General features: G+C 40.2%; 1 protein-coding gene across 4 annotated transcripts in view; it reads left to right on the top strand.

Annotated features, from left to right (window-relative positions):
* The first annotated feature begins 651 nt into the window (after positions 1 to 651).
* The window catches only part of TAOK3 (TAO kinase 3), a 134,610-nt gene continuing 123,334 nt past the window's right edge, over positions 652 to 11,927 (top strand). Inside the window, exon 1 of one of the 4 annotated variants that reach the window (XM_075178539.1) lies at positions 652 to 1,175. The gene's annotated coding sequence lies outside the window, so the exon portion shown is untranslated. Of the gene's footprint in view, positions 1,176 to 1,560; positions 1,578 to 11,927 lie in introns of those variants that run through there. The other 3 variants (XM_075178537.1, XM_075178536.1, XM_075178538.1) reach the window with 3 other exon arrangements.

The raw sequence follows: 11,927 nt of genomic DNA, 5'->3' as shown, positions 1-11,927 counted from the left end.
CTTTAAAACTCTGCACTGTACCTGGAAAGTAGGGACAGTTGGTGTACACAGCAATGAGGATAGAATGCCATCATTATAGAGAAACAATTTTAGCGAGTCTAGTAATTACCAAGTATCTCCTTCCCTGGCTGCACTTTAATGTGCAGGTGAATAATCTCACAGGCAGGGGGCAGCAGAGCAGGAAAGATAACACATGGCAGGAGTAGAAATCAGGATGATTCTGCCTTTATTACATGACCCAATTTCTCATTATCCGCCCCCACAGCTTAGATGTCTGTAGAATTACATGAACCACGTCTAAAGTGCATGTAACAAGTCCCTATGTTTCATTAATAACTAACACACCACAGCATCCAGTAATTGTGTGTGAGGTCGTTTAACCATTTATGTACACGAGCATAAATAATATGTATAACACTTGTATGACACACACCATGTACCTAGGAGGTAACAGATGAGTGACAGTGCGTTTATTTACGGCGTACACCCTAGGGCTGGCAGTGAGTTGGTTAACAAATAACCCAATGGGCTAAAAATAGCGTAGCTGTTAACACAGACTTCAGAATGTCACTAAACGGGGAGGAGCTTCTGGCCTCACGTGGTGTCCAAAAATGTAATAACACAAGAAGCACGCACTTCCCTATTCCAAACGACCAGAGCAATCAAACCCGCAACCATGGATTATTAGTGACTAAGCAGCCAACGCGTTATCTGAGCTCGGCTTTTTCTGTCTCTGGAGACTGCTCTCGCGCTGGAGGTTCCATTTTTTTTTCTCTTTTTCTTTATCAGAAAACTCTCCCTGAGGAAGGACGGGGGCCGCGAGGGGTCAGAAAAGTGTAAGTTGAGTTGTGCGCGGAGCAGTGACAGAAGTGAGAAGCACCGCACGCGACCAAGAGCCGGAGAGAGCACCGGGCAATCCCCAGCCCTGCCCCGTCCCCACACACACACCCACCCACACAGGTGTCCCCCGCCCCGCACACACTCTGACAGCTCCTCTCCTGCCCCGCACTCATACTGACAGGAGTTCTCCCTCGCCCGGACTGTGAGCAGCCGGCGTCCCCGCCCTCCCACCTCAGCCCACACTGACAGGAGTTTGTCACCCTCTGCTCCTCTCACGCCCGGACTATCGGACTCCTCCTACCATAGGACACTTCACCGCCAGGACATCCCAGCAGGTAAGAGCTGCCTCTCTCTCTCTGCCCGGTCCCGTGTAAGTGCCCCACACGGGGGCTGCCAGGTGACTGATGTGATACAGTCACCCGTGGGCTGTGTACAGGCGGACTGCTCTCTACAGACACTTTCAGCCACGCAGTCCCCAGCATGTGTGTCTTATAGGGTGATGCTGCTCGCTCCAGACTTCTGCTCTTGGATTCCAGCTCCATTCGCCCTACTCATCTCACTGCATCATATTGTGAGGGTGGTTCATAGTCATGGGATTGGAAGTGAGACATTTACCAATTATAGACTGCATGAGTCACTCAGGTGCCATCTATTCCATGCTGCAAGCCTCGCATTTCATGTGCTGGCTGTCACATCGGGGATCTCGCCGAGTGCTGGCTGTGTGTGGCTGCTGTATGGTATGTAAGACGTACAGACTTGTGCCTTGTTGGCATAGGGTATTTGCAGATTTTAGAAATCCTCTCTTTTTTTGTCTCTGACAGCAATCTCATAGTTAACTCTGAAGCCATACTTAAATCATGCTTATAAGGTGGAATTATTTCCATTAGTCAGGTCACTTTTTTAGTACGGGTACATTTTATAAGAGAGGTGTTCTTGCTGGTGGAGCATGGTCACTTTGTGTAAAGAAAACGAGTCCAAGGGTTGCTTACATATTTATCAAAGGAAGGTCGCTTACATAGTTCTTAAATGAGTTCTTTAGGAGATTATGAATCCCTGTTGAGTAGGCTGCAAGGAAGAAAAGCATAATTCGGTTCCAAAAAGCAGACAAGAAATGTGAATATATTGTGTGAACGTAGCTAAGATTTTCAGAGTTATTGTATGTATAATCCATTTATTTTACTCTTTCACTGCTCATTTAAAAAGGGCACACCTCTTTCAACACCCCATGCAAATCCATGTGCCATGTAACCCTCAATGTGAGTTTCATATTTTAAATATAAATGTAATCCAGCTTCTCTTTTGAAACTGTTTGGCGCTTCAAAGTGTATGAACTATCAGATTATCAACAACATTTATTTATATAGCATTAGCATATTCTGTAGCACTTTACAATTGAATTTATGATCTGTCAGAATGTGTTAATCGCCTGTACTCTTGGATGTTTTTGGCTATCAACATACCGTTGAGGTACATTCTGAAGTCCTTGTTAAACTTTTGTGTTGGCTCCTTTTAATCTCCTCCAACCCCAAAAGCATAATTGCTGAGAAAATGGGTCAATGTTTTTATAAATGTACCATATATAGAAATTTTACCAAGGAAATCACCTTTCAGCCAATGTCTTACTATTAGTTGAGTCTTTGATATTAACCATAACTTATATACTGCACTTAAGCTTTCTGGAATCCCCTTTCACATCTAAACACACACTTGGCCTCTCACATACAATTCCATAAGAAATCAAGTTTGTTGCATCTTCTATAATTTTAGATGGCTGACACAGTAGGGGAATCAGTGTTTCCAGTGGTTAGCTATGCGGGCAGGTCCACCAGATGGGAAGGAGCGTACCCCTCTCACTACGGTTCCACCAGCAGCTCGGAGTAGACATAGAAAACATTTTGGAGAGTTTATCTGATGTATAGCATCATCTGTAATTTGTAGACTTCCCTTAATTTGAGTGAAAATAGAGCTAGTGCCAATCCCCTCCTTTACTTCCTCCTAATGTGACTCATCTGAAGGGGGGCCCAGGTCCCTCTCCCAGTCCCGTACATGACTGCTCTGGTAATCAAAGGTAATCTCAATCAACCAATTGTAGATGGAAGAGATCATACCCTTGGAGAGCTGGGATTGCAGGCATAGCCATTCAAAAAAGGTGCAGACCTGTAGGGTATGCACTGAGGGATGGGCCACGCTGTTATTATTTTTAATGTCTCATTACCTGTTTAGATTCTTGTTTCCATGCAATTATCGTTTCAAAATGGACGTTTGAGACAGGTGTTTTTGGTGGTTTGGTGTTTTTTTTTAAAGCATTTGTAAATGCCTATTGTTAAAGATGCAGCTTTAAATATTGAGCCATTTGGCAGTGTCTGAAATAGAAAGCCAGTGGAGATGTTCGTGAAAATGCAAATTGTCAATGTGTGAATGTAAGTTGAATAGTTATTTCACTTAGTAACAGAAATCACACTTGTAGATGTGTTAATTTGAATTGGTGACTGGAAATAAGAGATTATTTAACTATATTTATGTTACACAAGCTGACATTTGACATCCTCTTGTTAATGTTACATTTATTGTCCGTTCCTACTTTTTGAAAGCAACCAAACTATACCCCTATTAAGTGACAACTGCAAACATGTTCATTCATTTTTAACTCCTAGCTAAAATGTGTTCATGAAATACATACAAAATAATATATAAACTCGACAGCCCACTCCACCTACACATTTCCTGCTAATTTACACCACTTTTAGGGGTTACTTCCAATAGAGCTAAATATCTTTCCTAGCGCCAGATTTCTATGATTAGCTTCTAATGTCTACCAGTTGATTATAATAATTAATTAATATAAAATGGTGGTAATATTCATAAAAAGATTGTATGTATCCATATAAATGGCAAACTTTTTCACTCCTGTGAATTACAAGGTCTTCAGTGGTGTACTTTATGACAGGAGTAAATCCAAACAGAATGGTCAAGATCTGATCCTTGGCATCACCATGTTGTGCTGCAGGGGGGACTGATTTGAAGTATGAGGACATAGGCAGTGGCGGATCAGGGGGGCACTCTTCAAACCTCTGAATTCGCCTTAGAGTTACCATTAAAGAGAAGGAGGGGGTGACGCCTACCAGGGCTAACCAATCAGAAGGAGGGAGGGCTCGTGACTATGCTAAATCACCCCCCCCCCCAAAAAAAAACCAAAAAAAAAAAAACAAACAAACAAACCTTGGTCTGCCCTTGGACAGAGTTAAAGTTGGTTATGTGGTGGTATGTCATAAATGAGCACTAAATCACAATGCACCAATAAAGCTGTCCTTTATTTGTGTGCTACATATAAAAGCAGGCAATCCTTTGACTACTACTTGCAACACAACATGGTTTGTCCAGGTGCAGATGTGCACTATGCATCTGGGTTTGTTTTAAACTCTTAATGAGTCTTTATGTGTGTGAGTGTGTGTAGTGTGTACATATGTGTGTAATATATAATATTTAATTTAATGTTTATTATTTCACATTCATGTTTGTTGAAATCAAACTCATTTTAAAATGATTGATTATGAAAGTTGTCTTTATTTAGTGCATACATTGTTTTGACGTTGTTTCTGCTTCCTGTGCTGCAAGTTTGTTGCAAGTATCAGCCCCGTTTGTACATAACTTGCATTTTAAATGTCTTTTTACCAGGAAAAGCAGAAGTACATAGTCCTACATTACTCATTTCTTTATTTTTCTTTATTTCCTGCATCATTAATAAAGCATTTAGTAATGAAATGCTTTAAAATCCAACATTACACTATTTTCTTTACTGACTGTGCTTCCGGTTCACTGGCAGCGAGATGGCAAGGTTCACTGTATGCTCACTGCAAGAGGAAATGTGTGTACACCCTATAATATCAGTAATATCCGCATCATTTCAGAGATTACACCATTTCTCTCCCCTCATTTGAACAATGGATGGATACTTAAATTACACTAGGCTATAGACTTTTTGTATTTTTTATAATTTATTTATATATATATATATATATATATATATATATATTTAGTAAAATACTGTTGCATGAATTGACTTATAAAAGGTGGGGAGGGGGCATTTATTCTGTTGCTGTTGTGTGAAGTGAAATTGTTTGTATTTGTTGCCCATTTTTATGGAGCGTTATTGCTGTGTGGTATTTACTACATTTAGTTTTATCTATTGATCAGTGTTAATCCACTCCTTCCATTTACTGTGTGTAATATATTTTTATTGCTAACTCTTAACCTGCACACTGTGACTTGTTTTTTTTTCGGTTACGTGTGCTGATATCCTTTCATTATTAATTATACTGATGGCTTTTAAATGATTTTACCTAATTTCTCTGTCACTGAGAAGTCTTTGAGTCTAATGAAGTAGGCAATTTACAACCAGGAACTTTACTGACGTGGTGAAAACAGAACATTATTTCAGTGAAATGCCGTAAATCTTAGAACTTAGGCTGACCTCTCTCTGCCATACTGAATGTGTAGGTAAGACCCTGCAGCTGCTATAGGAAAGGCTCAGGCCAGAAATAAGAGAACATGAACTGAGGTGTGGCTGTACTGAATTCATAACTTATTTCCTGGTATGTGTGTGTTAAGAAATTGCCTAGAAGTTAAAAGCAGAGCAAGCCTGCAGACAGATATGTGGATATTTGTATGTGTTTTGTACTGTAAAAATGCATGCAATGTACTACATTTAGCCAGCTCCTCTTTAATTTTGTATTTAGGTTGAAATGCCTCTCAATATTATAATTTCTATAAGTTTTGGTCCATGATTGCCTATGGCAGCCACATTGTACTTACAGAGTAGAGTTACTCTGATTATGTAGAAGTCTCAATACAGCATGGGACAAAACAATGTAGAATTCAGGAGCCAACAGGATATTTTAATGAACCAGTGAAGCTTCATTAAATGTATTGATCACTTAACATGTGGGGTTTCAAGTAGCCACTTGATCAGAAATAAATCTGTTACGTCAACTCTGTGGCAGTATATGCATAATAACAAAAAAAGCTTCTTCTTTTTTTCCCAATAGACCACCTTTTTCAGATATAATCGCAGTTGTCCCATGTAAAATAAAGCTAAACTTGTAGGCTATTATAAAATAGCTTTTAGCTGTCAAAAAGGGGGCGGGGGACTAAATCCTCCCCCCCCCCCTCCCCCACCCCTAAATTGCCCCCGGTAAAATTATATTCTAGATCCGCCCCTGATCATACATATGGTTTAGCTTGTTTTTACAAATCTATTTTGCACGGTGGCTTAGTGGTTAGCACTGCTGCCTTATAGCTTGCGTTCCATTCCTGACCATGGCCATATCTGTGTGGCATTTGTATGTTCTCCCCTTCTTTGCGTGGGCTTCGTCCCACACTCCAAAAAGTGGGGGATATAGACTGTAAGCTCCAACGAGGCAGGAACTGAAGTGAGTGACAAATATTATCTGTACAGTGCTGCGAAGTTAGTGATGATTTGTTTACCCCAGCTTTAGAGTGCTTAGTCTTCTGCAGTATTTGTATTTTCATCTGTTCCTCCGTGTTTCATTAAAATGTGATGTCCGTTCACTCCTTAGTGTGTACATTTTTTCCCCCATATGTTCAAAAGATTTCCCACGAGGTTACAGTGTTGGATTATCCTGTTTGCATCTTTGACACCATTTAGCATCATGATTGGGTTACATATAAGTGCCCTTTGTCTAATAAGACCCAGATAGGGGAGTGTGCAATTTGGGAGAACCTTTCTTTTATTAAGGTCCTGATAATGTATTTCCACCTGCAACCTTGCAACTATCCTTTATGCAATGCCTCCCATCCTGTATTAGTCAGGCAGTGTTCCCAGGTTGAAAGACTGGATGGTGTTAAAGGGATAAGTGCATGATTGTTGCAGCATATATCCTCTTGGGTGCCTGCTTCACTGTAATTCTCAAGTCCTATCAACCCATTTCTCCAGTCCTCCAGAGCTGGAAGAACCAATACAGTGATTCCAGATTCCAATGGCAACATTAAAAGAGAATTATTTGTGGGTGCTTCTTCTTAGTTACCAATATACTATTCCCCAATGTCCCCATGCTTCTCTTTTGGGGAATTTAAAAATTGACCATGACAGTGTCAGGACATTAAACCTTGAGATCAGAGATATTGGGGCAGCCGTTCTGCTGACTTCCTTTGATAACTCAGCTTTACTCTTTAAATTTTTTCCTGGCTCTGGTGCCTGGGGAATACAGAAAGAATTGTAAATTGAATAACTAGATGACATTCTCATTTTAATCTCATTTTAATCTTACAATGGCGACTGCAGCTCCCTTCTTCAGTAACCCTGTAAATGTACTAATTTGTACAATATATTTAGAGCTACACTTCTAAGAATGCACCTTATGCATGAAAATTACAAAAACATGCTATAACGTTTTTATTTCAGTTAGCTAGTTACATGGAATACATTTTGCTAAAGTGTAAAATCTGCAGGCCATTAAAGGGTTAAATTGATTCAACTAGCCTCAATGATGTACTTTATTCATATTTAACAAAAATGTTTCCTTTTAATAAGTTTTAGAACTGGTAATTGAAGTGTGGGGTTTTTTTTCTGAATTTTTTTTAAGACTTGTATCTACATGATAAATATTAATAAATATGTACAAATGTTTTTGGTTTATAGAGATGTATTTATGATTCCCTTATGAGGTGATCTTAAGGCTTGACTTCTTTTTGATCTAAAACTTGTTTTACTAAAGCTACTCTTCCTATGATGACATGTGGTATACAACATAGTGGATGATTTTGCTTAATTATTGAGTAAAATAGTAGTCTTTAGTCCCCTGGGTCAATTTCCTCCCATACATATTGAGAATGCATGCCTAGCTGTCACTGCAAATCAAGTTATTTCTCTTTGGTATGCTCCTAAACAGGTTTGACTGCTCACTGAAGTTTAATGAACCTCTTTGTTTCCCATAAAAAATTGGCACAGTATCAACAGTAACATATGATTGGTATGTGTTTGGGCCCATATAACACTCCCACAATCTCAATCAAAATATTTTCTGCATTAGCTTAAAGCCTTAAATTTTCTTGGTTTTTCCAGCATTTGCTTTTTAATAAGGATTCCTCGCTATGATTATTTGCTGCTACTAAACACAATGTTAAAAACAAACTATGCAAATAGGTCTGATTGTCATTGCTGTGTATGCATGTATATTACTGCTGCCATTAGTATCTTTTTTTTTTTTTTTTTTTTTTTGTCCATTCTGTAAATATTTTACTGTTCAAATGTGGTAATAACCTCTCATTAAGAAAAAGCATCTATACCTTTGTATTTGGGCCATATAAGTATATAACATCTTGTTTCAAAGTACAGGCATGAGAACTGGTTTCTGGATAAGATATCAAGAAAGGAAAATATGTTTAATTATTGCTGCATTTTGGTCATTTTGTTACATACACAAGATGCCTTGTTTTTCTGCCTATATTTATTATGAAGAGCTCTGAAGAATGGAATGCCAGGGACACTTCAATGAAAGATAGGAAGGGATTTTTTAGGTCTCTTATACATGGTTACTGATGATGTGTGAAGTACATAGCCACCTTAGTGTGTTTTTGAGGTCCATTGTCCAAACACTCCATGTAATAGAACCTATGCTTGTACATATATTTGGTAACTCTTTAATCAAGAAATCATATATTTTGTGCAGTTTTTTTTTTTCTCCTCTAACCTCTCCATATAATGCGCTTAAATGATTTATTACAATATGTTGCCAAAAATTCCTCTTTTAACCTGGAAAATTGAAAGAAATACACTAGGTTTACAATAAGTATAGGGTAATTCGTCCAGAACTAAAAACAAGTTTTGGGGGGAATTGCGGGAGATGTTGAGTGTTACTTCCAGCACTGCCACAATCCTCCTTTAAGCTCATATTCGGAACAAGGTATCTAAAAAAAATAAATAATAAAAAACAAACAAACCAGTCTGAGGCATCACAGAACCAGTTTGTTTAGAGGATCCAAGGCACAAGTGCGTGACTGTTATTTGAGAGCACCCGTAACTACACCAAAAACTTGTTTTTTATTTTTGTTTAATGAAACTATGAAACCATTACTAATGAAACCTACTTATTAAAATAAATGGGGGGGGGAGGGAGTTAATTGTTTTTGCAGGTGAAGACCACCCATGGATGTGAAATTAACTTTCAATGCTCCCCCTCCCCAGTTTACTTGATTATCCTAAAGATATTCCTAGTAAATTGATTAGTCATTTGTCAAAAGCCGCACAGAATCTCTACTCTCTATCCACAGCCATGTGCGTCACATTCACAGCATTTAACCCTTCCCCAACTGATTCTGCAACCCTTGTAATAAAATAGTTGCACTATCTGAAGCTGCTGGCCATCATCATCATCATCTATTTATATGGCGCCAACATATTCCGTAGCGCTTTTCAATTGGGGACAAACACAGTAAACTAATAAACAAACTGGGTAAAACAGACAGAGGTGAGAAGGCCCTAGTCGCAAGCTTGCAATCTATGAGACAATGGGAGTTTGATACATGAGGCAGTCTACACTTTGCATTTCGGTCCAGCCAGACTGCAAAGGTACTAGTGATTCATAAGCTAAATGATCCTGTCCCATAACAATGTTGGTCAGGGGTAGTTGTGTGAAATTGTGTAACGGGTGGTAATAGGGTAATCTAGTTGGGTTAAGAGGGTGTTTGAGGAATATTATAAGCTTGTCTGAAGAGGTGGGTTTTCAAAGAACGATTGAAAGTTTGTAGACCAGAGGCAGTATGGTGGCGAAGTGGTTAGCACTTCTGTCTCACAGCGCTGGGGTCATGAGTTAAATACCCGACCATGGCCTTATCTGTGTGGAGCTTGTATGTTCTCCCTGTGTTTGCATGGGTTTCCTCCCACACTCCAAAAATATACTAGTAGGTTAATTGGCTGCTATCAAAAATTGACCCTAGTCTCTGTCTGTGTGTGTGTGTATGTTAGGGGATTTAGACTGTAAGCTCCAATAGGGCAGGGACTGATGTGAATGAGTTCTCTGTACAGCGCTGCGGAATCAGTGGCGCTATATAAATAACTGATGATGAAAGTCTTATTGTGCGAGGGAGTGAATTTCATAGAGTTGGTGCAGCCCGAAACAGTCCTGTAACCGGAAATGGGAGGATGTAATGCGGGTGGATGAGAGACACAGAATGGAGTTGCCGAGTTGGGAGATATTTTGAGACAAGAGGGGAGATTTATGTTGGCGCAGCTTTGTTGATTGCCTTGTAGATTAGTAAAAGTATTTTATATTGGATTCTGTAGAAAATGGGCAGCCAGTGTAGAGACCTACAGAGTGATTCAGCAGAGGAATAACTATTTTCAAGGAAAATCAATCTTGCTGCTGCGTGCAAAATGGATTGTAGGGGTTTGAGCCTGTTTAGGGGAAGACCAGTAAGGAGGGAATTGCAATAGTCAATGCGGGAGATGATGAATGCATGAATTAATGTTTTTGCAGTGTAAGAGATGTGCTTACTCTGGAAATGTTTTTTTAGATGTACGTAACATGATTTAGATAGTCAATGTGGGAAACAAAGGATAGTTCTGAGTCAAAGATCACACCTAGGCAGCGAGCTTGAGAGGTTGGGTTTAAGGTCATGTTATCAACAGAGATCAAAATGTCAGGTATGCTCTTGTGGGTGGGAATATTAACTCTGTTTTAGAAAGATTGAGTTTGAGTTGGCGAGAGGACATCCAAGATGAAATTGCAGAAAGACAATCAGTTACACTGGACAACGCAGATGTCGAGAAATCAGAAGAGGATAGATAAATTTGGGTATCATCCACATAGAGATGATACTGAAATCCAAAGGAGCTTTATTAGATTTTCAAGAGAAGCAGTATAGATGGAGAACAGCAGAAGACCTAGCACTGAGCCTTGCGGTACTCCAACTGATAAAGGAAGCGGACAGGGGTGGCCCCAGAGAAATTAAGAGCGATTAGAAAGGTAGGATGAGAACCAGGATAGAACCGTGTCTTGAAGACCTAGGGATTGCAGCGTTTGTATGAGAAGAGAGTGGTCAACAGTGTCAAATGCAGCCGAGAGATCCAGGAGAATTAGGAGAGAGTAATGGCGTTTAGTTTTAGCAGTGATCAGATAATTGACAACCTTAGTCAACGGAGTCTCTGTGGAGTGTTGAGAGTGAAAGCCAGACTGAAGAGGATCCAACAGGTTGTTTGCGGAAAGAAAGCTTGAGGCGAGTTTAGGCAATTCTCTAGAAGCTTGGAGGGGCACGGGAGCTGAGGGATGGGACGGTAATTTGAGAGAGAGTTTGGGTCGGAATTTTTTTTTTCCAGAATAGGAGTAATCCGTGCGTTCTTGTATAGTGATGGAAAGATGCCAGTAGAGAGCGAGAGATTACATATTTTAGTTAGAGGTGAAATGAGCACAGGAGACAGGGATCTATCAATGAGGGAATGGGATCAAGAGGACAGGAGGTAGAGTAGGAAGATGAGAAGAGTAGAAATTTCCTCTTCATTTGTGGGGTCAAATGAAGAGAGGGTGGTGGGAAGGAATTGAGCTGGTTGCTTGTCGAGGAAGAGGATACCATTTCTAGTCTGATCTTATCAATCTTGTCCTTGAAGTAGGAAGCAAGATCCTGAGCACTGGTAGTAGATGGAGGGTTCGGGGTGGGAGGATTGAGAATAGATTTAAATGTGTTAAAAAGGTGTTTGGGGTTAGAAGCCTAGAAGGGCGTTATGGTTAAGGACTTGGAATGCGGATTCAGAGTCTAAAAGATCATTAGAATCCATCCCGTATACGGGTGGGATGCTATTCGGTCCAGAATTAGACTCTTGGATTTTACAGGCTTCAGGGGGCAAGAAGACGTCCTTGCCTGTAAATACTCCAAGACCTAGGGCTAGGCCTAGGTTTAGTTCTTTCAGACAGCCTTTTTACGGGGGCGGGTCTGGCAGACGCCAGACTACCAATCCAGGGGCCGTGGAATCCAGGAGACAGTCCCGTAGAGGAAGGTCATCCTTTGCCCCTGCGGTGCGGAGAGCTTCTTCCGCCAAGCTGCCGGATAGACCAGCAGCATGACTACCACCCGCC

The sequence above is a fragment of the Mixophyes fleayi genome, chromosome 1 (genome assembly GCF_038048845.1).
Source record: "Mixophyes fleayi isolate aMixFle1 chromosome 1, aMixFle1.hap1, whole genome shotgun sequence".
In the NCBI taxonomy this organism is placed as follows: domain Eukaryota; kingdom Metazoa; phylum Chordata; class Amphibia; order Anura; family Limnodynastidae; genus Mixophyes; species Mixophyes fleayi.
This window is presented reverse-complemented; position numbering and strand designations above follow the sequence as displayed.